The sequence below is a fragment of the Alexandromys fortis genome, unplaced genomic scaffold (assembly GCF_014885135.2).
Source record: "Alexandromys fortis isolate MF-2015 unplaced genomic scaffold, M_Fortis_MF-2015_v1.1 scaffold_170, whole genome shotgun sequence".
Taxonomy (NCBI): Eukaryota; Metazoa; Chordata; class Mammalia; order Rodentia; family Cricetidae; genus Alexandromys; species Alexandromys fortis.
In genome coordinates, this window is record NW_026068084.1 from 1713741 (window position 1) to 1740305 (window position 26565).

A 26565-nucleotide genomic window follows, 5' to 3' on the forward strand; every position below is an offset into this window, starting at 1 on the left:
ATCTGAGATTCTTTCTTCTATCTCTTGTAGTCTATTGATTATGCTTGTTTCTGTAGACTCTGCTCGTTGGCCTAGATTTTCCATATCCAGCTGTTCTTCCCTTTGTGTTCTCTTCCTTGCTTCCCTTTCAGTTTTCAATTCTTGAACTGTTTCCATAACCTGTTTGATCGTTTTTTCTTGGTTTCCCAGGGTCTCATGTACATATTTACTTAATTCTTCGAACTTTTTGTTATTCTTCTCATCCATTTCTATAAGGGTGTTTATTACATATTTTTTAAGGGATTCTATTGCTTTCATAAAGTCGATTTTTTCCACTTCTTCTGTGTTAGGGTGTTCAAATCTTTCTGTTGTAAGATCTTTGGGATCTGGTGTTTTCATGTTGTTTTTCTGATTATTGGGTGATGTTCTGCCTTGGCGCCTGCCCATCTCCTCCTTTCAATGCTATCTAATTTGTCTTTTAAAATTGGATCAGGTTTCTCTGCTGGCCAGAGGCTTCTCTTACTAATTGCCCTTGCTCTGTTTCCTGGCTCCTGCCGGGGGCCAAGAACCCTCTCACCCCTAAGAAGGGTTTTCCGGAAAAGGTCCCGGCTCCCTGTTTGCCAGGGCCCTCGCCAACCAAAGGCCTACCTCTTTGATTTAATTGTATTGGGGCGATGTGCTCTCGGTGTTGCGCGCTGGTCCCTGCCGCCTGCGACCTCTGCCACCGCGCCGGTCCCCTCCAGTCTCGGCCGCCGCCGTCGTTGCCTGCCTGCGCCTCCCAGCTCCGTCTGCCGGCGCCTGCGCCTCCCAGCTCCGTCTGCATTCAAGTTCTTAATGGGAACCCAAACAAGATACCATCCTGCTAAATAGGACCAGTGACCCCAGGAAGGGGAAAACCCGGTGCAGCAGGGCTTGGCCACACCCTTGCTTATCTTCCCAGGCAGTTAAGATGGAGAACTACATGGCCATGGGAAGTCACACAAAACCTGTATTTTCATTGTCTCATCTTCTCCTTGTTTGGGAGATGAGAAACTTCTCACTGAAGTAGGAGGAAAGGACCCAGAGTTTGCCATTTTGCCCCTTCCTTACCCAAAATGAGCAGTCTTACCAGTCATTTGTGCTGTAGCTGTTACAAGAAAAAAAAACTAGCAAAAATACATAAAGAAGGAAGAATTTAGTTCAGCTTTCAGTGATGTGGGATTCCCCTCTGTATGCTGTGAATATGTTTTATTACCATTGGATAATAAAGAAGCTGCTTTGGGCTACCTCCCATTCTCCTGCTCCCTCCACCTTCCCCCGATTCCCACTCCTCACCAACCCCCCATCCACTCCTCAGAGAGGGTTATGTTTTCATCGGGAGTCAACAAAGTCTAATACATTGCTCTGAGGCAGGACCAAGGCCCTCACCCCTATATCTAGGCTGAGCAAGGTATCCCTCCAAAAGAATTGATTTCAAAAAGCCAGAACAAGCAATAGGGATAAACCCAGGTCTCACTGCGAGTAGCCCTGCAGTTTGCCCCAGCCATACAACTGTTACCCACATTCAGAGGGCCTAGTTTGCTCCTATGCTGGTTCCTCACTGTCAGGCCAGAGCTGGAAGGCTTCTATTAGCTCAGGTAAGCTGTTTCAGTGGGTATCACCATCATGGCCTTGACCTCTTTGCTTGTATTCTCACTCCTCCCTCTCTTCAACTGGATTATAAGAGCTCAATCCAGTGCTCCACTGTGGTTTTCTGCATCTGCTTCCATCAGTTGCTGGATGAAGGGTCTATGGTAATATTTAAGATAATCATCAATCTGACTCCAGGTCAAGGCCAGTTCAAGCATTCTCTCCCCTATTGTTTATGGTCTTAGCTGGGGTCATCCTTGTGGATTCCTGGGAATTTCTCTAGTGCCAGGTTTTGTGCTAGCCCCATAATGGCTCATTTAATCAAGATATCTCTTTCCTTGTTCTCTGTCTCTGTCCTTCCCACATCTCGACCACTCCATTCTCTCTAGTTCTCCTTCCTCCCTCCCTCCCTCTGCCCTCCTCCTCCCCTTTAGTCTTCCCTTTTCCCCCACCCAAACGCGCCCAATTTCCTCAGGAGATCTTTTGTATATCCCCTTCCCCGGAGGATCTATGTATGTTTCTTTTAGGGGTCTCTTTGTTACTTAGCTTCTCTGGCATTGTGGGCTCCTTATCCTTTGCTTTACAGCTGGTATCCACCTATGAGTGTGTATATACCATGCTCATCTTTCTGGGTCTGGGTTACCTCACTCAGGTCAATTTCTTTTTCTTCCATCCATTTGAATGAAAATTTCAAGATGTCATTGTTTTTTACATGTTCCGTAGTGTTCCGTTGTGTAAATATACCACATTTTCTTTTTCCATTCTTTGACTGAGGAGCATCTATGTTGTTTCTAGATATTACAAATAATGCTGCTATGAACATATTTGAACAAATGTCCTTGTAGTATAGTTGAGCATCCTTTGGGTATATGCCCAAGAGTGGTATTGCTGGGTCTTGAGGTAGGTTGATACTCAATTTTCTAAGAAAGCACCATACTGATTTCCAGAGTAGGTGTAAAAGTTTGCATTTCCACCAGTACTAGAGGAGTGTTCAAGTGTTCCCCTTACTCCGCATCCTCTCCAGCATAAGTCATTATTGGTGTTTTTGATCTTAGCCATTCTGACAGGTGTAAGATGGTATCTCAGAGTCATTTTGATTTGCATTTCTCTGATGGCTAAAGATGTTGAACATTTTCTCAAGTGTCTTTCAGCCATTTGAAATTCTTCTGTTGAAAATTTTCTGTTTAGATCTGTACCCATTGTTTAAATGGGTTACTTGATATTTTGATGTTTAATTTCTTGAGCTCTTTATATATTATATGCTTCTTGTACCTTTAAAGGGATATCCTTCTTTAGGTTGGGAAAGTTTTCTTCTATGATTTTGCCGAATATATTTTCTGTGCCTTTGAGCTGAACTTCTTCTCCTATCTTTATTATTCTTAGGTTTGATCTTTTCATGGTGTCCCAGATTTCCTGACGTTTTGTTAAAAATTTGTTGGATTTAATGTTTTCTTTGACCGACGAATCTATTTCCTCTATAGTATCTTCAACATTTGAGATTCTCTCTTCCATTGCTAGTATTATGTTGGTTATACATCAGTAGTTCCTGTTTGTTTACCCAAATTTTCCATTTTCTAAATTCCTTCAGTTTGTGTTTTCTTTATAGCCTGTATTTCAGTCTTCAAGTCTTGAACTGTTTCCTTCACCTGTTTGTTTGCTTTTTCTTAGTTTTCTTGAGTTTATTTAAGATATTTATTTATTTCTCCCCATTTTTGTCTTTAATGCAATTTTTCATTTCCTCTCTAAGGGTCTCTATCATATTCTTAAAATTATATTTAATATTGTTTTCCTCTGCTTCTTCTGAGTTAGGATGAAAGACTGTTTTCCTCTGCTTCTTCTGAGTTAGGATGAAAGATTGTTTTCCTCTGCTTCTTCTGAGTTAGGATGATCAGGTCTTCCTGTTGTATGATCACCATATTCTGACATTGCCATGTTGTTTTTTAGGTTGTTGAATGATTTTTTGCATTGGCACCTACCCATCTCTTCCTCCAATTGGTGTCTGCAGTGTCTTTGCCTCTTGGTCTAATCCTTGCAGCTTCTGTCTGTGTCTTAGGGAGCTGCTCTTAGTCTGCTCTGTGTAGTCACTGTCTGTGTTCAGGGAGCCTCTGAGGTATCTCTTGGCCTGCTCTCTTGGCCCACTGTGTGCAGCTGTAGCCTTTGGTTCAGAGTTCCACTGAGGTATCAGGGGATGGGTCCACAGAGGAGTCTTAACAATGGCTCTCAGTTTTAGAAAAAAAAAATAACACTTTCTCTACCCAAGTGTGCACTGTTTTACAAAAGCCCTGAATCTATTCTAATATTCTTTAGTTTTTATTATGGATGTATCTCTCCCTCAGGTCTCATGAATCACAGAAAACTGTCTACCAATACCATCTTATCTAATCCACACACCCAGAGACAATGGATACATTATTTGGAAGACACAGATACCTCTTTTAAATCTGCCCAGAAAATCAGTGTGTGAGGCCAAGTGTTTGGACCAATATTTCACCAGCAGAAGAAAGCTGACTAATCTTCAAGTTAGCCCAGATATAAATAGATAAGAGAAAGAGACTGACCACCTCTTTCCTGCTGTGCCTTGAGATTTGGTCACTGCCCTGGGAACGTCAGTCTGTGGAAAACAAATCCCATTACTGCTGAAGGACCTTCAGGATGGATTCTCTACTAATGGAGTTTCCATATTTGGTATTCACAGAGAATTGCTTTATGACCATAACTATAATAGCCAATATCTACGATATACAGACAACAAAACAGTCACTGGATCCTGGGGAGACCCCCTACTTTGTGTGATAGAGATTAATTCCCACTACTCTATGAAAGGAAGGGGAAGAATATAAAATGGGGTTTTAATACACAGGAGCAAAAATAAATGCTGTGTGGTACAATTTAACATTCACATTAGAGGCAAAGGGCATATTTTACAGTAGACCAGCTGCCTCTGACCACATCCTGTTAATGCCGTCCGTATGGCTATTGACATCTCAGCTACTGCTCAATTCTTTAGGAATCAGCCAGTGTCAATGAGGCAGATGATTCTTAACTGCTTCATCTTCACATTTGGTTCTGATCAGGATTGGCTGTGCTCAGCTCTGTCTCAGGGTGACTTTAGCAGCTGATAGGGGATTGATTATCAGACACTTCAGGAGGCTCCGCATGTCACTGATATAACATGCAAAGGAAGATCATTAAGTGAAGATAGCTTCTTGGGTTGAAGTGGGCACTTCAAAGTATTCCTCCTATCATGTGAGATGATATGGGAATTGATGATAGTACACAGGCCATCTTTATTGAAAGGTGAATTTTAAATGTAGGAACTTCCAGTTGGGTAGTAAATTGCTTGCTGCATCAACCCAAGGACCTGACTTTGATCCCCTGAATTTATGTAAAAACTGCCAGGCAGAGAAATATATACCTGTAACCCCAGTACTGGGATGGTAGAGCAGAGACTCTCTGAGGTTTGAAGCCAGCCATGCTACCCTCTTTGATGAGTTTGAGGCGGCTAGACACTCTGTAAGAGGGAAAAGCAGATGGGGTCTAGGGAACAATCCCAGGGCTTGTATTCTGCCCTCTTCCCCAATAAATAAATTAAACAAAAGTTTAAATGGGAACTTCCAACAAATTTTGTTTTAAATCTTCTGCGGTTCATAGGTTTCTTCTTGCTCTTGTTTTTCTCTCTCCATGGACATCTGGGAACCTATGATTTAGTAAAGGTGGGGGTTCATATGACAAGAATACCTAAATGTTTAGGCTTCATGGCTTCATAACTGAAATTTTTGACAATTCACCATTAGCAAACCAGAATTTTGTGAGAAAATGAAAGTCTCTACATTTCTTCTTGTGAAAGGAAATACTGTGGGTGAGAACTTTGCTTTAAGGCTGACCATGGTAATGAAGGAGATGTTCTGAGTATGGGAAGAGAGCAGAAGAGAATTCCTCAACACAGCTGCCAGATCCAATCAGAATAAAACCTGCTGCATGAGCTGACACCAGGATGGTAGCTGCAAACCCAAGGAACCCAACAATGTCACTGCCCACATATTGACAGCTACAAGAACCAACAAGAAGGTCCACTGAATTATCTAGGCATACACCTGCTCTTTGAAAGTGTACATATAAATGTTTAATATGGGTGTCATATTTGAAGATCATTTCTAAGATTTAAGTGGAAGCCTGACTCATCTCTTGTTTTTAAAACATTAAATGAAAGGAAAGGAGTGGAAACGGTACTGAAGACAGAAGCTATGCCCGTGGTGCAGCTCTGCACCTACCTGCTGAATTGCATCTATTCCTCATCAAACACAGAGGAAATGATCACTCTGCACACCCTGTGTTATACACTAAGATCAAAGACACTGTGAGTCCACACTCACTGGGGGCATAGCACAAAGGGCCTTGCACTCACAGAGCTCCGGAGAAACCAGGACTGTTAAGCACACAGGATTGTCTTTCCAATGGGAAAGATGGAAAACCTCTTCTTCTATCCAGAAAGCTGAGAATTGGAAATGATTAACTGCCCGGTGTTCTGTGTTACCTGTTGAGTTGGGCTGTAACAAGCTCCTACAACCAAGACTAGAAGTGGCTAGAAATCTAAATGGCCCTGATAGGCAGAGGCTCCCCCAAGCTCCCACAACCAGGACCAGAGAGGGCTAACAGTCTGAAGGACCTCTATACTATTTATATGATGAAGCCCAGGCCAGGCCCTTAGGACCTTAAGTTAGTACAAATAGCTTCTTCTAGAACCCATCTTCTTGGAAGAAATGACACACAGCATGAGTTGGGTTTCGATGCATTTATGCCTCCTTGTGCAATGGGGATTGTATTACACCAGGAAACTTTTTCCAAATTATACTGGGCTTAAATATATTGGGAATAAACTGCCTGTTATTAGACTCCCCAAAGTCTGATCCAGGTTGACAGAAGCAATCTGCATCGGGGTTACATTCTTATCTCTTTATTTGGTTTGCTTCTCTGTGTGATACCTTCAGGGACCCCCCTCAACAAATATCCTATATAGATGGAAACAGAACCTCCCACACACATGTACATACCACAAACACACACACACCCAACATAGACACATACCACATAGACACATAAACATACACCATACACACATAGATGCACACATACACACAACATACACCTACTCTGCCCCCACACACACCCTACCCTACCCCACCCCACACACCTCTCAATCTCTATCTGTGTAGGTTGTAAAATAAGCAATTTCATTTAAGAACTTAGAAAAGAAGTTGTCTTTTTATACTTGTCAAAGAAGTAAAGTCTTCCCAAGTTCCCTTTTTATATGCTTCTTTCTTTCTGGATATTTGGGACGCTGTTACGATTTCCAAGTGACTTATACAACCTAAAATATATATTTTTCCTCCCAGAGAGGCTCAGAACGAATAACTTACATTATCAACTGATAAAAATCTTTTACGTTTTCACGGAAAAGACAATTTGTATTTTCTATTAAGATTGCTTTATGGCAAGGATGTTTCAGATTTAACAGCCATTGTTATATAAAGGGTTGTATAATTGAAGTATAAAGAAAGGAATGGGAACTAAATGTGGTGTTTTTCATGGCCATATTCTTTCTGTAACTGTGACATTCAAAGACACGCTGTCAAATTGCCGTTGCTGCTATCCATGGCATCTGAAATGTCTTCTTTCATGTTTGACTGACGCGGGCCCTTCCAACATCCCCTCCAGACTCCAGCATCCTGTCTACCTGTGCCTCCTGATGTTGATGCTGCCCTCAGCATCCAGGTACCATGGTGATCAGGGATCATTCACTCTGATACCAGTGGGCAAGCAGAAAAGAAGCAGATAGAACCAATACAAACCTACAAAACTGGAGAGGGTGAAAGACAGTGTGTTAATGAAATGGGAAAATCTGAATTTTGTGCATTTATGACATGCCGGCTTTACCTTCTGACATGGCTTGACACTGGGGATGTGAGCAAAGGATTCCATCAAGTCAAGAAATAGGCAGAGGCACAGAGGCCATCAGGTGCTCATTAGCTTCAGCCATGACTTGAAACTCACAGGAAGACTACGAATAGAGGGGAGGGATGACCATGAGCCAACGTGAATCTCGGAGTCAGGGACAAAACACAAAAGATGGCATTAATTTGGATAGATTTGGGTTTGTCACTTGAATTCTGGGAAGCTGACCTGTGGAGGGGCTACATCTTCCTAATTGGTTCCATACTGAAGAACTAGGACCCATAGCTAAGTCAGGCTTCACAGAAATACAAGGACCCACTGTAAAAGTCAGGTGACAATGGGAGTCTACCTGGCAGAATATCAACAGCAATAAACCAGCAGATCAGAAGATAAGGCTTCACAGAAAGGGGCAGGGTGGAGAGGTGGTTAGGGCTCTGTGCCTCACACGGGAAAAGTGATTTTCTTGGTGAATTATAAAAATGAAAAACAAAAGAATAGATAAATTACAGATAAATCCATGTTCCTTTAAAGTAATATCCAATCACAAATCAATTTTTCAATGAACTATATGGAAATGATATTATATTTATATAATATAATTTATATTATAGTATAATATAATTTATAATATAATATTATATATTATATCTGCGGAATAAGAAACTCACTAGCAACGCCATACTGGATTAGCAGTTACACATACTGGATGTTCTTGCAAAGAACCAAGGTTCTATTTTCAACACATACATGGTGGCTCACAACCATCTATAACTCCAGGAATCAGATGCCCTCTTCTGGCTTCAGTAGGCATGAAGCATGCAAGTGGCACATAGACATAAATGCAGGAAAAATATTCATACACAAAAAAATACATTTTAAAAAATAATATTAAGAAATAATGAGGGATAAAAGTGGACCAACCCAGGTTGAGCATACCTAATATGGCTTTTCCTTTACTTAGAACCACATCAGTCCCATTATCATCATTATCAGCATCCTACTTGGTCCTTACCAAGAGCATCTTCTATCACCAGCACCATCTTTTTCAGATGAGAGATACTATTTCTCAGTAACATAACAGTGGTGTTTTATTGTGATGTGGCCTTTGTAGGAAGATCATCAAAACTCACAAACTTGACCAGCAAATTTCCACCTATCTAACCACTAAGAGAGTTGCTCAGTATCTCTTTCTTTTGGTTCTCCTACAAGCACAGAGGGGAAAATTGTTTATGGGCATCCTATTTCTCTTAGAAACGTATTTATTTATGTTTTACTATTCAATGTGTATCTGTATACTTTTATGCTTATATGGGTATCAAATGCATACCCACAAAGGCCAGATGTGGGCATTGAATACCCCCAAACCAGACTTAACATATGGGTACTGGAAACCAAACTCACCTAGATCCTTTGGAAGAACACAAATTACTCAAAAGTGCTGAGTGAGCCATCTCTCCAGCCTCTGTTCTATTTCTTAATTCAGCAAAAACACACAAATATTTGCATTCAAATCTATCAGACAGTACTCAGTATGTGTGTTATGATTTGAAGGACAAGGGCCTCCATAGGCTTATATATTTGAATGCTTGGTCCTCCGTTGTTGGAACAATTTGGGAAGGATTAGAGGATGGGACTTTGTTGGAGGATGCATGTCACTGGGGATGGGCTTTGAGGTTTCAAAAACCATCTGATTCATACCATTCCCAGTGAGCTCTCTATCGCTGTTTGCTATGAGCAGCTGAAGATGTGAGCTTTCAGATGCTCCTGCTGCCTTACATTTGCTCCATTACCATAAGCTGTGTACCAGACACTATAGGTTAAGATAATCCTTGTCAGAACAGGCATACCTCTGCTGATGATGTCTGGCACCCAATCCCCCAAACACACTGAATAGCCATGGCTTTTTGCCATGGTTAGTTGACACTGAGCTTCTCACTGATTACAGTTCTTCCTCAAGCAAGCTTGTGGTTTCTCTTAGATCTGTTGTCTCACCAAGACAAGTGTATGTAGCTCAATGAACTTCCCATAAAACGGATCCCATGGGTATCTAGGACTCACCTAACAAAAGTGCAGTTTTGGTGCTGGGTGCGCATGGGCATGAGAGAGTAACTCTTGATAGCAAACTGTCTAGTGGGGACTTAAAGAGGCAGAAACACTGAAGACAAACTTAGAGGATTGTGGGATGAAGGGAGACGATCTATCTGACACTCTAATGCAGTACGGCATGGACAGTAATGTAGACTCTTGTTTTCACAGAAGCACATGTTATGTGACTGTATCATTTACTCTTCAAGTAATGTGCTTAGTCTCTTGGGATACTATAATAAAATACCTTTAGAGTATGTGACATAAGCAACAAAAATCAATTTCTCACAAGTCTGGAAACCATAAGTTCAGGGTTCAGAAGTAAAAGATGGGGCATTTGACAAGGACTTCATTTTCCACACAGCCTTCATGTGGCAACAGGGTCCACCTCCTAAGGCCATCACTTTAGGGTAAGAATCACAACATATAAACCCTAACATAACAAAAACATCTCAATCACAGCAGTGTCTAAATTTAGAAGATATAGAAAGTGGCGGAGTTAAGTGACATTTGTCTCTCATTTTACACTACTTTATTTTGATTAAAGAGGGGTCAGTGGATATAGCCAGTAAAGATCTTGAAAGACAAGCATGAAGACCTCAGTCCTTCCAGCATCGTGTAAAGATATGCACGTGCTGACAGTGCCAGGGAGGTGGGCACAGGTGGGTCCTGGAGCTTGCTGGAATCCAGCCTAGCCTACTTGTTCAGCCACGCCAGTGGGAGACTCTGCAGAAATGAAAACACAGGTGGACAGCATTGTGGGAACATACTGTGAACATGCTGTCTTTGTTCTCAGTCCTGCACCACACACACACACACACACACACACACACACACACACACACATGAGATGGGGGTGGTATAATCAAGTAGTAAAGCAGAAGTCAGAGTAGAGTTTTCTCTCAGTGTAAAAATTGCCAGTTATTTTTATTTTTCCCTTTTCCTCTATTCACAATGCAAATGTTTTGCTGTTTAAAAATCTATTTTTCCTGGGGCTGGAGAGATGGCTCAGTGGCTAAGGGCATTGCCTACCCTTCCAAAGGTCCTGAGTTCAATTCCCGGCAACCACATGGTGGCTCACAACCATCTGTAATGAGGTCTGGTGCCCTCTTCTGGCCTGCAGACATACACACAGACAGAATATTGTATGCATAATAAATAAATAAATATTTGAAAAAAGTGTTTAAAAAATCTATTTTTCCTATTTTTATTTGAACATTTTATATAATATATTTTGATCATGATTTACCCTCCCTCAACTCAAGATTATCCCCATCTCTATATCCAAATATTCTCAATGGTAGAGTCATTGAAAGCACTAGAGCTAGCAAAGGCAACAACCCTTTAAACCTATTTCCACCTCTTTGAACTGACACTGGCGTTTTACCAAGAAGTACATTTCTGCACTTTGTCCAATGACACCAGTCTAATACTTGTTGTAATCTTTATGAGTAAAATGTCAAAACCTCACAACAGACAAAGTAGATGAAGAAGCTGCTGATCTTTTTAGAGAACAAGATGCGATGCCCCATTGCTACCACCTATGCCGCTCTCCACTGCAGTCCGTCTACACAATCCTATGCACCAGTCTCAGGCAGAAAGAGAAGAATAAGAGTAACATTTGGTAAGTAGAAAATTAGACACATTTTGACTTAGTGAAATCAAAACTAAACAACAGTCTATTGCCTATTTATATGTATAATGTATAATTACATATCTATATAAATAGGTATTTATAAAATATAGATATAAGATGTATAACATGTAATATATTATATATAAGTCAATATAGAAGATAGACAGATAGAAATATATATGATAGATGAGAGATGACTGACAGATGACTGATAAATGATAGATGAGATATTATAGATATGTTAAGTAGATAAATGATACTTGGTGTGTAAATAGCAAATGATAGAGATGTAAGAGATTAGATATTAAATAGATGAGAGATAGAGATGAGAGACTGATAAATAGATAATTACATGACAATAACAAATACATGATAACTAGATAAATACTTGGTAGATAAATGAGAGAGAGAGAGAGAGAAAGAGACAGGCAGAAAGACAGGCAGGCAGGCAGGCAGGCAGGCAGGCAGACAAATGATCATGCACCATTTAAGGTTGGAAAGAGCCATGGTGGCTCTTGTGAGCAGGCTCGCGTTTCTACCATGCCCACCCAACCCAGCAATGCCTGTAGACTGTGATCTGATTCAAGCTGTTCTGCAGACACTCTGGCAGTATTTAGGCAAATACAATTCACATGAGAAACCATGATGGAAACAAACAACACTGTATGAAGAGTGTATCAGATGAGCCAGCAGACTTTAAATACATCAGACGACCCACTGAAACCTTATATTTAAACAAAAACGGGGAGATAGAGTTATCGTAAAATATATAGACCTGCACCACCTATATGAAGTATAGTCCCATGCCTCTCCCAATAGAAACTCATGTTTAGAGAAACACATTCAAGGATGAAAACATGCGATACATGAGAAGGTTGTATGATGAAGTGTAGAAAGAGGATATTACTGCGAAGAGAACAGATTGAATTTGCAGGAGCAGGAGTGCAGATGACAACCAACCGTGTGCAGCACAGAGGGGGATGATGAACTAGTCCTGACAGCCGGGGTTAATACAGAGAAGCACAACCCTAGCCTTGCTCTGAAGCCAGGGCATCTGTCTTCCCCAAGGCATGCCCTGCAGTTTGCGGAGTACAGAATCTTACTTGCCTTTCTGTGCCTATAATATTTCTCTTCTTGAGATAGACATCTCTAAGTCAGTCTTCAAGATTAGAGCCATGTGACTGTCATTTACAAAAATTTTGCTGATCCTTCTTCTAAGAAATGGATGGCAACATTCCTCCTCGAAAACCTCACCCAGGGTCCTCACGCCTATCCTACACAATTGATTGATCTCCATTCATGCATTAATAAGAATTTAATGTGCCTCTCTCATCTCCCTTGACTTCTGATGACATGGATGTGTTAATATAGTTTATACAGAATGTGCTTGGAATGTGTGAACGCAGGTAGCGGTCTCATCGCTGCCCTGCCATTGCCTCTCGATACTCAATAAACTTCAAGAACGAAGCCATGTATGGGGCAAAAGAATACATGAGGATCTGTCTTTGCTGCCAGATCTTGTGGACTTGGGTCTGTCCTTTAGAAATTATCCATCGGTTTCTGCCCTGTGTCTGGAATTCTGAAGCTATTTGTTCTTAACAAATCTAAGTCGTTACCTATGAATGCACTAAGACAGGCTACAGATGTGACAAATTCAATTGCTGGTATTAGGAAATATCTTCAGGAAGCAGCCACACCCATAACTGCCTCCTACCATCTTGGTTCCTTATAGACTTTTCTTCTCCTGTGTGTGATGGGCAAGTCAATAGGAAAGAATGGCTTCCTGGGGTACAGAGATCTGGATGACAAGTCCCCAGGGCCAAAAGTTATTTATGTGATGAAGGCATGAAGGCAGTTTTGTTTTTAGCACATGTAAGTGAAAACTGCTTCAGGCAAACCTCCAGCTCCTTGCTAAGGTGATCAAAGACAGTATTGAAAAGACATTTAATGCGTAAATGGATTGATCTGGTCTCTTTAGTCTCGCTGTCATTTCAGCTCATGTTTTTGTTTGTTTTACTTAATCAATAAATTCTCGAACCTGGTTGAGATTGAAAATTGATTGTGGCTTTTCTTGTTACTTTTTTCAAGTCCCTTCTTCACATTTGAAACTCAATTCAGGTGTTATTTTCAGAGAGACTAGTGTAATTTCAACAGATGTCAAAAAGTAGAATTACACCTTTAATATTTCATGGCTTCCAGGGCTCTGTCCTCTATGGCATGGCCTGCGATATTTCTCCTATGGTACTAAATGACAGAAAAATCATTGTTAATGTTACTACAGTAACAGATATGATTCCAATGTGTCATGATAAAGTCTTCCAGTATTTTCCTAGTGGACAACATGAGCTCCAGTCTTTATAGGCAAAGCTAGAAGAATTTTTTTTTTAGATCTCTCATCCCTAAACTAAAACTCTGCCTTCTTTCTATGCATTTTACTTGGCTAAACATAAGTTTACAGGTCAGAAAAAAATATTCAGGCACTTCTCTGAACGGAATTTCAGAACCTACTTGGTCTGCCTCTAGAAGGGATGATGGGCATTCCTCGATGCAATTGCATTTCAGTTCAAACTGGCTCCCTTCTGTTATGAGCACATAGCCACCCTCACCTGGGCACTCAGTCTTCAGGGGCCTGAGGAATTCTAAGGCCATGAAGAAAGAAGAGCAGGAAGCTCCAGCATCTAGCCCCAAGCACTGTCTTGTTGTGTGGCTGTCTCTCCCTCACTGGTTGACCCTCTCATGTAAATAAATGTCCATCTTTCTAGCTTCCCACTTACAAGAATGTGATGATTTCTGCCCACACACTGTGAAAGTATTTTTCCATTTTAACTGTTTCCAAACAAAACAATACATTTTCTTAATTCTATCTAACTCCTTTAAATGCTCACACATCATGATAACTAACTCTAAGCAAGGCCAGTGTCCTATTCAAACTCATAGCTGGGTGGCTTATGCAAATGAAACCAGTAATTCTAGTTTCTTCTAGCAAGAGAAATATCAGCTGATAGACAGATAAACTTTCAATATTATCTTTGAGCATGTATAATATCTGAATATTCAAACACGTACTATCACCTCTCAAAGGTGCAGTTCCAGGGTTCTCTTATCAGTGACAGCAGCCAGGTCAAGCACGATGCAATTTTGTAATGCTTGCTGTATGTTAATTAGCTCATGTATTTCAACTCCCAAGCCTAGCAATCAATTCACCAAGGCATCATGAACACATTTTTTAAGACAATTTTTGTAGTTGTTGCAGATTGAAGAATGACCTCTGTGCACTCATTTTACCTGTCAGCACAGCTCTGTCACTACCAGTCACAGAAGAAAGTATTTTTCTGTTTAGATTTAGTCTATAAAATCCAATAGAAAGAGCAAAATTTATATATACATGTGTTTTGCACCTATAACTTAATATTCTATGGGGACCATGTAATACAGCCCAGTCCCTTGACCTTAGGTGACTTTTCTGACATTTCATAGGCTGCTGTTTCTTTATGCTGGGGGACCTCTCGTCCTGTAGAATTAATGTGAGAATTAGAGCTGTCAACTCTAAGTAAAGTGCTGAGATTCTCCAATATATGATTAGCATGTTGCCTGTGTGTCCTCCCACCCTGCTATTTTTCTGATCTACTGGGTACCACTTGTCCCTCACTGATAGCTCTACTGTCTCCAGACCTCAGCAGGAGTCTCTTCTCCTGCCTCCGGGAATCTCAGAAGGAGACTGTGTGTAAGAGCTGTCTCCTCCCCTCTTATATTCCTCTCTAGGCCTGGGACTAAAGGTGTGTACCACTACTGCCCAGTTTCTTTGGCAAACTAGTGTGGCTTCTGGGATTAAAGGTGTGTGTCACCACTGCCTGGTCCATAAGGCTGATTGGTATGGCTGTTTTAGTCTTGGGTCTTCAGGCAGGCTTTATTAATTAAAATACAAATGAAATATCACTACACCTAATACCTTCACTCCAATAGTTTCCTTTAGTGCAGTGGTTCTCAAACTATGGATTGTGACCCCTTTGGCGGCAGAACAACCCTTTCTCAAGGGTCACCTAAAATGATAGGGGAAACAGATATTTACAATTCATAACAGTAATAAAATTACAGTGATGACGTAGCAACAAAAAAAATTCTATGGCTGGGGTCACCACAGCATGAGGGGCAGTATTAAAGGGTTGAGAACCACTGCATTAGTGGGTCCCGTCTCAGTAGCTCCCCATGCTGGGTTCTTCCCATCAGTCCCCTGAACATCCTCATGAATACACGAACACGTATTTATGATTCTGTAATCTCTATACCATGCTAGAATATAATTACTTCTGAAAGTTAGACAAATTCTTAAAGGAAACTAACAATCTCATTTATGTATTAACAAAAATAAATAACTCACTAAAAAGCACATTTTCTTTTATTAAATTAATTTATTTCTGAATTCAGAAAGTCCTGTTCTAGCCGATAAATAAGTCTCTCGTCAACCTGCAGGACTTCCAATAGCTCCCATGTCCTGTACACTATTAACTGACTGTACTTTAAGTCCCCCTTTCATGGTGTGAAATGTATTCAATTACAATTATCCCTTCCAAATTTAATTGTGCTCTTCTGTGCCCACAGCTATCGTAGCTCTTGACCTTCTGGTCTTTGTCTATTATTTCTTAGTATTTTTAACTTTCTGAAAGGACCTTCTGTAGATTTAATTAACTTGTTGAATCTTCCTTCTTCCAGATCATTAATGGAGGAGTTAAGCAGGTCTGACCCCAGGACTCATGTCTGTGGTACCTGAATGGTGCTTCAACACCAACTTCCTAGCATCCCCATTTACCATCTTCCCTTATTTACATCCTTTTGGTCATTTCCCAAGCAATTGAAACTGTCACTTCCAAATAATTGGAAATGGTATATCAGATAAAGTTTTCTTTTTTGTTTTTGTTTGTTTGTTTGTTTGTTTTTGTTTTTAGAGACAAGAGGTTCTCTGTATAGTCCTGATTGTCCTGGAATTTATTCTATAGACCAGACTGGCCTTGAAGCCAGAGATCTACCTATCTATGCCTTCTGAGTGCTGGGATTAAAGGCTTGTGCTATCACCGCCCAGATAAGTTTTTTATTTTCTTAAATCAAACTTTAGTATCCTTCGTGGAATAATAATTTATAGTTTCAATTTCCTAGAACACCCTGAAAGTTTAAAAGAAGAGTTTAAACATGTAACATCTTGAATAATGCTCTATTGGTCTTTGAAATTAGCTTGATATTCTGTTTTCAAAGGGACAATATTCATCTTTTCAAGCATCCTCTCTTAATATCTTTTAAGGAGTCATTGAGTTGAGATACTTATAAAAATCTCATCCCCATCCCTTCCCTTAGCCTTATTACATCTTCTGAAAGAGGAAACATTTGTACTTTCTGATTATTTTCAAAGTAATAATATAAATCATCATGCTGGTCAGGATTCTTTATGACTTTTCCTCCGGGGGTCAAACGCAATTTTAGAACTGAGGGTCTGGCTTTCTGATTGAAGACGCTGGGTTAAATATGCACACTTACCTCTGCTTTCTCCTTCAAACACTCTAACTACAGAGCAGAAATCAATCACAAAGGTCTAAGGCCTCGAGGGCCAAGCACACAGGAGAGGACACAAGGGCAGCATAATTTTGGAAACTAGAAAAGAGATAGATGAGTGTTAATTCAACTGGAAGACATGAGAAAAATGGCTCAGAGCCTACTAAAGAGAAAGCCTAAAGCTTCCTGATTTACACCTCGGATCCCAGGATGGATGATGCTGTTATCTCCACAACTATGAGGAATAGTGAAGCTAAATGAAGATAATTAACTTGAAGTGAGATTAAAAAGCATTACAGTCCTCAGAGCTTCTCCTTCACCACAGAGCATCCCTGCCTTTCCCAGCAGATGCTACAGCACTGCTCTCAGCATAGGGTACCACAAATCCGGATGGACAAGAGCCCAGAGGGGCCCCAAAGGAAATTTATAGACTCAACTCTTCAACTCTTGCCTTTTACAGCTTTTGTTGGCCCTAGTGATACTAGCAACCACATTTAACATACCTAGGAATTTCATCTTTTTTTTTTCAGGGTAATGGAAGAATCGTCTTTGCGAACCAGGATGCCACACAGACAAAATTAATCTAAAATCAGCATTTTCAATGCTTCTATCTAGAAGGTAAACAGATACGGAACAGCTGACAGATGCCTCAGAAAAAGCAAAAAAAAGAACAAATTAACAGAAAAAGATGAACCTCACCAAAAGGGTGGTATGAAATAGGAAGGAAGCATGAAGGAGAAGATCTTGCCCTATCTTCAAACATCAAAGAAAACACTCAATAGATGAAGTTGATACAACAGAAGAATCTTTAGCAAACGACGATCAAGCAGAATAGTAGAGGTTAACAGCTTAATAAGTAGAAAGATAAAGAGAAAAATCCCTAGCACACCCACAAAATAATAAAATATTAAGTAAGAGGGATGAAACCATGGAATCATACAGCAGTACACAGAACAATTAGAAAAGCAACCTAGCAAGTGTGGTCCAGACTCAGAGATCTAGTCACCGCTTCATCCAAAAAGTCCCACAGCACACTCCCCTCTTACCCCTAAAGGAGCTCTTCTTCTCAAACAAAGAAAGGGGAATTCTGGGTAATGTGGTAGCTCAGAAGAAACTACTTCTGTGTAAGCTGTTGAAAGAAGGAAGTTGGGACAGGAGGAAAGGAGAAATCACTGCACAACTTCACAGACTGATAGGATAGCTGGAGGTTGGGAGTGGGAAAAGGCAGATGAGCTGAAGCCAGGTGATTTGGAAGGGAAAAGGCAGTCCCTCATCCCAAAGCAGACTCGAACTGAGTTCTTGAGAACAGCATGCTCAATAAGAAAGAAGATTATGAAATAAAACTAGAAAATATAATCAAAAAGCCAAGAGCATAAAAAGGGAGGAGACATGACTTCTCTGAAGATGGTCATGACCTTAAAGCAGATGTCATGAAGCAGATGAATTTACAGAGAGGGAAGTCAGTGTCACAAAGGAGAGAGTCTATAAAAGGAGTAAGAAAACCAGCAACATGGGAGGAAAGTTCATGTGAATGGAAAACATCAACGATAAAACTGAGGGTTTTGGAAACATAGAGAAAGAAAATTAAAAAAAAAAAAACTTATTGTGTCAAGGAAAACAACTGCTATGGAGACACTTGACCAGAGAAAACAAAGGACATCCCAGGTGGGGGCGAGAAGGGAGAGACAGACGCCCGACCACCAGCAAAGAAAAAGAATACAGAACTGTGACAACAATGTTCAAGAACTGGAGACACAATCAAAATACCAAACCTAGGAATCCATGATTAAACACACACACATAGAGAATCTACACAATGAAACGAGAACGGAAAAGTTCTCTACTGTAGAACAAGACTCTCCAGGCAAAAGAAGCATCACAAAACCCAAGCAGACATGATCCTAGTCATATCCCACTATAATCATGATGAAAATAAAGAAATAATATGTGGCAAACATATCAGAATAGTATCTAATCTCTTCCAGCAATTCTAGAAAGCATGGACTGTGCTCCCTCTCTGCAGAATGCTGGGACAGGCCCAGAGAGAGGCCCTTTGGGAAGAAGACAATGTCCTTACCTTTAGCTTTCATGATTTTCAAAAATGCTTTATATAAAAGTTGACCGAGCTGTAACTTTCCAACTAAAAACAAGTTTAGTTACTCAATGGACTATAAAAGGAGATCTGGCATGTTATTAATTACATTAAGCTTCAACTATGTAGAGAAATAAAGAATAGTTACACGGATTCAGCAGAGGAATGGGAGCTGGGGGCCTAGCTCAGTTAGCACAGTGCTTGCCTGGCATACTTGAAGCTCTACGTTCAATCCTCAGCACAGTATGAACTAGGCATGAGAACACATACCTGTCACTCAAACCTCTGGAAGCAGAAGAAGTTCAAAGTCATCCTCAGCTATGCTGAATGTTTGGGGAAGGGGGCACTCTGAAGTAAAATCCATAAGATGCTGACTTGATCTTATGGACTTTACTTGATCCATCGAGTGATTTACTTAGGTTTTGTGTGACTTTTGTAAACGTCAATAAAATTTTCCAAATTTTTATTAAATTTCCTTATCTGCTTTTTTTTGCTTCTTTCTGCACCTAGGTTTATTTTACAGCTTGATAAGAAGTATAACATTTATCAACCATTTGCTAGGTCAAAACTTTAATAGTTGTAAAAACTGAGAAGAGAAAAATGATAGTGATTTGAGCAGATAAAAGATAGTTTCCAAGAATACTTTTAGTACAGACAAGTAGAGCTTAAAATGACAGAAACTGCATATTACGCTATAGGTGTGCACCCCAGACCCATTTGTGTGATCTCCAACATGTCATCTGACCCCTTCAAACCTCAATTCCCTCATCTAAACAAGAATGATAACAGGAACCATCTTCCTGCCACTTAAGTCCTTAAACAATGGCTGGCACACAGCCACCTACTGATGGAGGAGGGTCATCTGCCTATCTATTGCTTTCATTGGTTAATTAATAAAGAATCTGCTTGGCCTAATAGGTCAGAACATAGATGGGTGGAGTAGACAGAACAGAATGCTGGGAGAAGGGAAGTGAGACAGACGCCATGGAGGCAGCCGCCAGCTCAGACATGCTGATTCTTTCCCGGTAAGCCACCACCTCGTGGTACTACACAGATTATTAGAAATGGGTTAATCAAAATGTGAGAGTTAGCCAGTAAGAGGCAAGAGCTAATGGGCCAGGCAGTGTTTAAAAGAATACAATTTGTGTGTTGTTATTTCGGGTATAAAGCTAACCATGCAGGAGTCGGGTGGGACCAAAAGCAAGCCTGCTCGCCTCATCACTACAACCTACATAATAGCGACTAGTGATCACCCATAGAATAAGAACTAGGAATATGTTTGCTGCCTAGACCACCAGCACATGGGGGGCTGGTAACTACTGATGAGTGGACGTGACTTTGATGTCACGAGATTATGCTTACTTGGTATAAAGGAAGTCTTCATGACCTATAAATTTGTTCATTCTATAAATATTTCCGGAGTGAGAACCAAGCTACAGGCACTGTTGTGAGAGCCTACAGCAGACATTGTCAGTGCACAAGGAGGGAAGAGGCAAGGGCAAGCTAGGTAAGTGAGACACTCTGCTGGATCAGACAGTGTAAGTCAGGAATACAGGTGGTAGAGTCTGGGGCAAAAGGCAGCATGAGGGTTTAGGCCAGCGGTGGGCAAGCTCTCTTAATGCCCAGGTTTGGGAGAAAAGACTCTTGCTCATGGGCTGCTGCAATGGTTTTGATGTTTACTACATGAAAGCAGAAACTGGAGAATTTGGAACGGAAGAATGAGGAGGTCAGATTCATATTTTAACAATGACTCAGCATGTCCCATGTTAGTCTCTAAGTATATTTGACAGTGAAAGGACAGGGTTAGATTTTCTCACCATGACCTTGATGAGAAATAGCCATAACATTGCTCCCAAAGGCCTTAGAGGAGAAAGCCATATGAAATTTGGATTCTGCTGGTGTTAGGGTTTCTAGTTCTATGATGAAATACCATGTCCAAAAGCAACTTCAGGAACAAACAGTTTATGTTGCTTATACCTCCATATCACAGCTCATCACAGGAGGAAGTTGGGGCAAGAACTCAAGCAAGGCTGGAACCTGGAGCAGGAGCGCTGCTTACTGGCTTGCTCTCCAAGGCTTACTCAGCCTGCTTTCTTATAGTTCCCAGGACCACCAGCCCAGGAGTGTTCCCTCTTGCCCCATCAATCACTAATTCAGAAAATACCCTATAGGCCTGCCTAAACCTACCGCACCTTATGGAAGCATTTTCTCTCTGATGGGGTTAAGTTGATGTAAAACTACCCAGCACAGACTGTATGTGAATTTCAAGAGCTCGGCTAGGTGGCTTATGTGGACAATGAGAAAGATAAACAAATGAATCTAGCACTTCAGCACAGACAACATGAAAGGCCTAGGAAGAATATAAGAAAATACTTTTTTTTTAATTATCAAGGACTTTCAGTTACCAGACATTCCTATTACTGGATATTCCATACACCCTTGATAAATATTTAAGCCTGTGTATGTTATAGGCAGAGGGAACAATTACAAAGGAAAAACTCAGAGATCTGAAAATACACAGTGCAATTTAGAGGCTGGGAGTAGCTTAAGATGAGCTAAAATCCGAGACTTAAGAGGAGGAGGAGATACATCTAGAGAGAGTGGCCGAGGTCTAATCACAGGGGTACCACACCGTACAATTGGACATGTATCTTTTAAGGACTGGGGGACAGGAAAGATTTTCTTAGCAAGGTATCATCTAATACAATAATCTTCCAGATCTCGCCTCATGGACACCATCTACTTGGTTAAAATTGCAGTTGCCTATAGATAATTTTGAGGTCTCTGTTAAACCAGAGACTGTGATAAAACCTCATCACCTCATAGCGTCAGGAACTACTTACCATTAAAGCAGGAGGAAGGCACAGTTCGTGTTCTTTGATCCATCCTACTTTGGACCAAATGGACACTTTTCAGATAGCTGCATTTCTGATCAACAAACACGATTAGGATTAAGGGATGCAAGTCCTGACTTACATTCCTTCTCGATCTGCTTGGGGCTTCAATTAGTCTTTTCCCACATGATCTATAGTGCAGTTCTTGTTCTTAGACAAGAAGAATTATGAGCATGTGCTGAGGTAAGCTTGTAATTCTGGGCTCCTGTTGGTCACGGGGTCACAGGAAGCTGCCTCGCTTTCTGTTTAGCCAGTACCCTTCATGTTACTGCGGTGTTTGCATTTTCCAGAATACGGGATTAAAAATGAGACTCTGAAGCAAACTCTTGACTTTCACAGTTCAGTAGCGCGGGCTTGCCTGGTGGGAGGCAAGAGCTGTCTGCCACCTAAACAGCTATTATTTTCCACATTGCAGCCTAGACAGGGTAATTCCTAATAGCCTTCATTTATTTTATGATGAATGTCAATCTGTTAAAATGATTGGCTCCTTTCTGAACAGCAAAGGCGCTAACAGCTTTACAGAAATGAACGCTGGCCCTGCTTACAGAAACAGGCCCATGTTCCTAAGCTCTTCTCCTAATCTCCCAATGGCATCCTCCATCCTCATCCTCATCCTCATCACAACTCACTCTGTTTAAGGCAAGATCCTAGTTAGGATCTATGGAGTGTTGATGACTCAACTTTATTTATTTATCAAAATTCATTGAATGTCATTATAATAATATACTAATTTGGATTTTTTTCCATGTTAGTGTTCTATACATAATAATAGTTTTAAGAACTTTCAGATAACAAAGTTGAGTTCCAAGTCACATTTACAACACAGGTAACCTGCTCAGGCTGCGTCAATCAGCCCTTACCTTTTGGCTCTCTGAACCCAAGCCCCAAAATCCAGCAGGAGGACCTCATGGTGCCGGGGCAGGAGGTAGGGGGTGGGGTGGGGTGGAGAACTTCCTCAGAGGAAGGCTATTTGCCAAAAATCTCACTCTCAGGAAGAGAACTTCCCTCCTAAACTCACTCGGGATGGGGTCGAGGGGAGGAAACTTCAAGAACACCGAGGAGCATCCTTCAGGTGACAGGGTACTTAGCAGCTGGTACCGGCTGCGGATGTGGACATCTGACAGCTGGTTCTGAACCCGTCCGAACACATGCTAGAACAAAGGGAAATTAAAACCTGGCTTGCAGGCCCCTGCACTTGAGCTAAGCTTGGGGCAAGGGTCAGGTTTCTGCTTTGAAAACCATCCCAATCACCTGTCAGTTTGGCAGTACACCAAGCCCCTAAGGAACAGAGAGTTAGAACTTCCAAAGGATTGTCCTTTCAAGGATCCAAGTGGGAAACTCCTTAAGATTCAAGGCCCACACGAAAGCCCTAACAACTTCACGTGATCTTAATCGAAAACAAAACTCCCTCTATTTAATGTTGCCTCTATGGTCCTGGGATCATCTACTGCCCCATGGGAAGATTTTCAGGCCCTACATCCACAAAGAAAACCAATACCTTTCTACCCTCTCCACCCATACTGCCGCCAATTCCCAAGGGCTCCTCAGCAAGGGGGTGGGACTTCACAAATACCACCCCCATCTATGCTGGGCTTCTGGCTGACTTGATTCTGTGCAAGTCTTGTGCACACCATTGCTGTGAGTCTACATAACTGGGCCGTGATGTCTGGAAATGCCATTCTGCTACAGGCGCCTGCTCCTTGTGGCAGCTTCCAAGGGAACCCATGGTTGTGTGGTGAAAGGGTGACATAGATGTCCCAGTCAGAGCTGCTCCTCCATGGTCTCTTATTCTCAGCATGTTGACTACTCGCAGACCCCAGTTTTAAGAACCAGCTACCACATGTGGTGCTTTCTGTGAGCGTGTTCACCCATGCAACACTGGCCAGTGTTCTGTTAACAACAAACCGAAACAAACGCCTTTGATGGGGCTAAAGTGAAGACATCTGGGAGCAGCTTAATAATATGTTCATTCAGCAGAAGAACAGAACCTCATACTACCATGCTCTCATTCAATATCTAGGAATTCAATATCTAGGTTAACAGGAACCTAGATCATGCTAAAGGCACAGAGAAGAAGCACCCAAAGGGTGAATTTAAAACTGACACGGCATGTCCGGGAATCAACAAGAACAATGCTTGTCTACCGTGAGAGGCTATGGAAACTGGAAGCTTAACACACCCACATCAACAGAAACAAGTGCACAGTTGTTGATCTTTGTATTAAACAGAAGCCGGGTCTGTGATTTCAGTCCACTACAGACATCATTTTATTTAAAAGAACAACTTCAGCCACCTAAGTAAGTGCCCTTGAATTTTGAAAAGCTAAATATCATAAGCACTGAAGTAGAGGAAGGAGAGGAGCCAGGGGAACCTGTGTAAGTGGCTCAAATCAGGGCATTTAGTCTTACAACAGAGCAAACAAGAGATTTAATGTAATTGAGCCACGGGCACTCACAGTGTACCTACATGTTGCCACAGGCTCTCAAAAAAGCAGGACTTTTCAGTGGCCAATAGACTTTATACTCATAAGCTAATGGTCAACACAATACAGCAGTTCAGCCCAGACAGGACACAGACTTGCAGTGGTCACCATACAGCTCACCCAGATCCCTTGCGCACAACTGATTGGGAAAATGTCTTTGATCCTGTCTATGAAGAATTCCGTAGAACACTGGCCAGTATTAAGTGGATGAATGTGTTTGAAGCACCACAAAGAAGATTCTTACATCAGTAGGTCTTCATGTGAGGTGTTGTAAGAATTCAAGCATGTGCAGTTGCTGATTGTAACTTTTTATCTAGAGGGCAAGGACTTGCCTAGAAACGTTTCCTTTCTGCTTCTGGTCTCTGTTGCCATCCGGACCTATGCTTGGTTGCACTGCATATTAAAGGCCGAAGAGGAAGAGTGCCTCAAACACTCACTGAGAGGAAAACGGGACAAAGGAGAGATCGATGTGGCAAGAGAATCCACAGTCACTTCCCTGTGCAGCCACCGACTGTTGGTCCCACTGTGTAGCAATGCCCCCTCAGGTTTGCAATCTTAATAGGTGCTGTCGATATTATGATTAAATACCGTAGCACCCAGAGCTACTCAGTGAAAATGCAGATTTATGGAACCATTCCTCATGTTCCAATTCCCTTTGTCTGGGGAAATAATACTTTTAGCTCCTTCCTAGCAAGCTCGTGCTTGTGAGTGAATGTGTTGCGATCACACTCACTCCCCATTGCCCTCTCTCATTCCCTTGTCCTCCCCTGTTCACACCTGCCTCCTACCAACTATCCTCACCCTATCTTGTCTGTTGTCGGATGTGCACAAGGCTGGTGCAGGTAACCACAGCCTCGGTATGCTCATGACTACAGCAGCCTGCTGCGTCCTATAATTTATAGGTTTTCCTGTCCTTTCTATGTCCACATCTCCTTAATGCTGTATTCTAAATGAACTATCTCTATTTTGACAAGAGTGCCACTCACCGGCCCTTGAGAAGCCCAGGCTATAGGATGATGCAATGTGAAAATTTCTCCTAGTTTGGGCTGAGGCAAAAGTTATTGACCCCAGATCAGTTTTAAATTGCCATCCAAATAAGTGTGAATAAAAATATGTATGTCATGCTGGGCATGGTAGCAATCACCTTTAATTCAAGCAATCAGAAGGCAGAAGCAAGTGGATCACTGTGAGTTCAAGGCCAGCCTGGTCTACATTGTGAGTTCTAAACCGGGGAAGACTATATAACAAGACTCTGTGGGGAAAAAAAAAAAAAGGGAAAACCTTTACACAGTCCTTTAATGTTTTTTTCTAAAACATGAAAACACCCACTGAAAAAGATTAAGAGGTAATTAGTGTGTAGAGATGGGCCCTCCTTTAGCAGCGGTATTCGTAAGGTCCGTGATTAACACCACTATTTTGTGCCCTGCTAGCTCCCATAGATTCTGTTTAAGGATACAGAGAGGTTCTAGATGAAACTTAAGAATCTTTTCATTCCTTTTTTTTTCCTTTAAAAAGCTAATTAAAATCAAATGTATTACAAGAGCTGTTACTCCTAAGTTCCCTTGTTTTGAACAATAATTCTTAACCTCCCCAAGGCAAGTCTCTCGTGATGCTTAGACAATCTAGCACTTGAAACAAAGACAAGCTAGTTAATTAATATTATTTAATAAAAATTATTTGGTTTTCTGATAAGATCACAATCTGTGGAAACAACTGATTTCTTCACTGAATGGGGTTAAATATGGACGTATTTTCAAATGGTCAATACACCAATGTCCAAAATAGACAGTGAAAGGTAACACATTGGACAGCGTGGAGGAAAGTACTTATTTTTGTTTGTTTCTCTGAGACAGAGTTTTACTGTATATCGCTGGATGGACTTCAGGTCTCTGTGTAAACCAGGTTGGCATCCAACTTACAGAGTTCTATCTACCTCTGGCCCCGATACTGGAATTAAACATGTGTGCCACCATAGCCAGCAAATGATCACATTTTAAAAACCCATGATATAAAGTCAGTAGCTTTTTAAGAACAAGAAAATGAAAGAATATCTTTTCTTAATTACAGCACCAGGCAAGGACATTTGCTCCTCTCTGACTGACGAGGCTACCTGCAGCATCATGTCCCTTTACCCTACCTGTGACTAGAGAGGTGGCAGGCGTGATATCCAGACTGAGGGAAGCACAATGCGTGAGTGCAGCCCCAGCAAAAGCATGGCAGATGAAACCTCAGTATTTACTTGTGTGTACTCTGACACCCTTGCTAACAGGTTTGCGTGCATGAGCGCAAGCTGCCA

General features: G+C 41.3%; 1 protein-coding gene across 1 annotated transcript in view; it reads right to left on the reverse strand.

Moving 5' to 3' along the window:
* Nell1 (neural EGFL like 1) overlaps positions 1-26565 on the reverse strand; it is an 824157-nt gene that overhangs the window by 155485 nt on the left and 642107 nt on the right. The gene's annotated exons all lie outside the window — the stretch shown is intronic.